The 4209-nt window shown below is 35.2% G+C and overlaps 1 pseudogene across 1 annotated transcript in view; it reads left to right on the forward strand.

Moving 5' to 3' along the window:
- LOC144960980 (cysteine sulfinic acid decarboxylase-like) overlaps window positions 1-4101 on the forward strand; it is a 7459-nt pseudogene extending 3358 nt beyond the window's left edge. Inside the window, exons 4-7 of the transcript XR_013643008.1 lie at window positions 1008-1123; window positions 2449-2583; window positions 3387-3568; window positions 4023-4101. The product of XR_013643008.1 is annotated as a cysteine sulfinic acid decarboxylase-like (transcript). The remainder of the gene's footprint in view (window positions 1-1007; window positions 1124-2448; window positions 2584-3386; window positions 3569-4022) is intronic.
- The last annotated feature ends 108 nt before the right edge of the window (window positions 4102-4209 follow it).

Consider the following 4209-nt stretch of genomic DNA (forward strand, 5'->3'; position numbering starts at 1 on the left):
TAATGGATACACTGTATTTTCTGTACTTTTGATATATAAGTTGGTTTTCATCCTCTGAGAGATGATGTCCTTGTCATTGTCACGCACTGCCTGAATCAATCTGGTAATATGTCAAGACGAAGTTAAGTGCCCAAAAAATGAGTCTAATGTAAGATGATCCGAAAAACAAAATTAAAAATGAGTGCACATTTGTATAGTGCAATATCCACAAAACATCCTCAAAGTGCTTTACAAGGTGTCCCCAGCTAACAGCAAGACTTAACATGTAAGACAAAACATGACGCCTGTTACTGTTAGGGGATATTATATATAATTTTTTTTTCCGATGGAGAAAACACCGTTGTGAGTAAGGAACCTTATCTAAGGACTATGCGCTGCTCAGAGTTGGACTCGAATCCTGGACCTTCCGCACCACTAGACCACGACGTAGCCACACAGATAGTACTGTAATCTTATACAATTAATTCACGAAACGATACTTATCTTCCTCAAATCAGCATATGACTTTAAACAAATTTTCATAGATTCATATTATTTTGACAATAGATTAAATTTTTATCATCCAATTCATCCCAACTTAGGGGAACCTGATAGCTCAGTTGGTAGAGCACTTGCTTCGCACACTAAGGGTCCAAGATATTTTTTCTGACTATCCACCCAGCAGTGGTTGGGTTGCTCGGTCTGTAAATCTTGTGGAAAATACTTTGCGATAGGCCGTTGTCCTATTTAAAGGGTAGCAAGCAATTGTTATTGTACATTTCATGCTATAGAAACCAGGATAAAATCCTGCTTTATGGGCCCGGTGACTCTGAAGGCCTACTTTCTTTTTCACTCCGACAAACTACCGTTTTGATACAATTGGTCCTAAGTGTTCTAAGTACCCAGTACACATCGAATTGGTCCCATATTGTTACAATAATTTGTTAATTAATTAATTAATTAATTAATTAATTAATTAATTAATTACTTATTGGGTGCTTTTTTTTGTTTGTTTGTTTGTTTTGTAGGAGGTTCAGTTTCCAACATGTATGCTATAAATTTATCACGATTCAAGGCATTTCCTGATGTCAAAGCTAAGGGTATGAGGAATCTACCTGAAATGTGTATCGCTACTTCAGAAAAGGTAGGAGGAGAATGAATGCAATTGACGTCACTTTACTGTTTTGGGTTTGGAAGTGAAGTGACTAATTATTACAAGGTTTTGTCTAATAAATATGGGCTCTTGTTTTATAAAAAAGTAGAGAGCCATTTTGAGCAGGGTCAGTCATGAAACAAATGATAGAGGGTGTCCATAAAGGCTTTCCCTGGTTTCAAAGACTTGTTATTCTAAAACCGTTATAGATTTTGCATTTGGTTTTCTTTTCGCCATCTTCAAGGAAAAGCCATACATTTATTCCCATTAGTCATCAACCCACAATTACATCACCAAATTTAGCAAAATCAACTTGAACTGAGAAGATATCATATTCTCTTCTTCTATTTCGGAATGGCAAAAAATGCGACACAAATCTTTTTATGCAATGTGATTGAATGAAACAAAATCGTCAAAGGTAGCTCAACAACCTTTCAAAACCCATTTTGGCAGATCATTATAGGAAAACATTAAAAAAAAAAAGATTTATCTATATTTGATGAGACACATAGTGAGGGATTGATCACACTCCCGTCGACCAAGTGAATTTTGTCGTACTGTTGCTATTCCGAAATAGATGGAAAGAAAATGAGGACTTTTAAGCTCATGTTGATTTTGGTAAATTTGGTTATGTCATGTGGGTCAGTGGCAAATGGGCAAAAATGTATGGCTTTTATGTATGGTGTGGGGAAAAAACGAGATGCAAATATCTAAAACGGTTTATGAATAATAAGTCTTTGAAATCAGAGACAGACTTTATGGACACCTTGTAATAATGTGCATACGTGATTAACCACCTTTAGTCGGTATTAATTAGATTGGGATGAAACCATCAGAAAATTGAAGTTAAGAAAAGGGTGGTTAGAATAAAAATTATTTGAGGCTTGGAACTATGTACATTCACTCTTCTCAACAAGGCATTATGGTCTCCATTAATGTTTCCTAATTTAGATCTTGAAGTCAATTTTCAGTATTTAGTTCACCCCAACAAAATACCGTCTTCGGGTGGTGGGGTACATATGTGACCCTTCGCCTCAAAACGGTATTAAGTCGGGTTGGTTAAGATGTTGAAAATTGTATTTATAGCCAGCAATATCAGACTTGTGTTGAGTTTATACTATTTATTGAGGAGAATGGATATCATATTTTAGGGTGCTAATGCCAACAATTTATATTTTTGACCAGTTTAACATTAAATTCTGCTTTTAAGCATATGGTTTGTTCCGACATAATACCGTTTTGAGAGGATGGGTCACATATTTGATTAGAATGTCAATGCTGTTGCTCGGATTACCTCTGGATATTTTGTACCACAGGGTCATTACTCTGTAAGGAAAGGAGCAGCCCTACTTGGGTTAGGTATGGACCATGTATTGAAGGTCAAGACTGACAAAAGGGGTCGGATGATTCCAGAAGAATTGGATGCTGTACTGACAGCAGCAAAAAGAAAGGTATGAAAAGGATCATCATCATCATTATCATCATCATCATCATCATCATCATCCATCTTAAATATCCTGAAGTATTGCCTTTTCCGCAAGATATACTTTATCATTTAAAAAATGTAAGAGGAAATGTAAGGAATGGTACTTGGGTTAGTGGTGGACATTGTATTGAAGGCCTAGACTGTCTGATGATTTCAGAATAATTGAATGCTATATTGTCGACAACGTTGGACTTAAATTAACCCTCTCCTTTCAAGATTTTCCCCAAAACTTCACACCCAACTAACACAAACTAGATTTTTTATCACTCAGACACGATAGCAATAAAATTCTTGCGATACATAATTTCTTTCGCAAAACATGCTCTACAAAACATTGTTCATTTTCTTTAAATTTTATGATGTACAAAAGAAATTTGAATAAGAAAAATGTTGGTTGTATCGTAACAAATGTGACGATTCCCCTATAGTTGGTAAGGAGAGGGTTAATTGGATATGGCACTTTACTTTATTACACCACTCGATTCAGGTGTGAATGAGTAACCAGCTCTATGAAGTGACTGAAATTGCAACATTTCTTATACAATAAAGGGTGCGTAACAGGCAACTTTATGATACGAAACATTAAAATTTGGTTATATACAGGGTAATAATTATAATAATAAACAGTCCTTCAGCCCTAAAGCAATATTTTGAAATTGAACAAAATGTTAATGTTTCATTGTGAAGTAGATAGATAATGAATTAATTGTAGAAATGCACAAAACAATATTTTTAATGTATACATTGTTTATTATTGTTTTGACAAAGGGAATGGTTCCGATATTGGTCAACGCGACCTCTGGTTCAACAGTCCAAGGAGCGTACGACCCGTTGACCCCAATCGCAGATGTGTGTCAAAAACATGGTGTATGGATGCATGTTGATGCTGCATGGGGTGGAAGTGTGCTGCTATCTGATACACAACGTTACAAAATGGATGGAGTTGACAGGTAAGATAAAGTGGACATATTATACAGGATATAGTAATAGTAAGCATTTTGACACAATGTTTAAACAAATATTAAAAAAAAAATTTTTTGGATTAGACAAACTTTACTTTATACATAAAGAAGCGACTAGTATGGTCCATGATAACCAAGTACTTATTTGCATCTGGGTTGTGTGATGTGTTGTTAGTAAAGAGCCTTACCCACGGACACCATGCTGGTGCTACAATATTGTGGCATCCATTGCAATGCAGTGCATAAAACCTTTACTTTGTCTCCTCTTGTCTTCAAAAAATAAAGTCTTGAGTGAGGCCAATCACTGTGTTGGTGGCCATGAACCACATTGTGTTCATAAGTAAATTACTTTGCATTATCTCTTTAAGGATAGTGCTATTTTGTTCTATAACTCTTCTTAAAATTTTGGAAAAAAAAATGTCTCCTCAATCTCATCAACCAGAGCTGATTCCGTCACCTGGAACCTACACAAAATGATTGGGGCACCTCAACAGACTTCACTCTTTGTGACAAGACATGAGGTAAGAACATCGATTTTCTGATTCTTTAAAAAGTTGGAAATGTAAAATAATATATTTTAAAATTTAAATGCCCTCTTTATAACACTACATTTTCAATTTGTAAGTTCA

Source organism: Berghia stephanieae, unplaced genomic scaffold (assembly GCF_034508935.2).
Source record: "Berghia stephanieae isolate SIO BIC M18660-M18661 unplaced genomic scaffold, UCSD_Bste_1.3 scaffold1151, whole genome shotgun sequence".
NCBI classification, from domain to species: domain Eukaryota; kingdom Metazoa; phylum Mollusca; class Gastropoda; order Nudibranchia; family Aeolidiidae; genus Berghia; species Berghia stephanieae.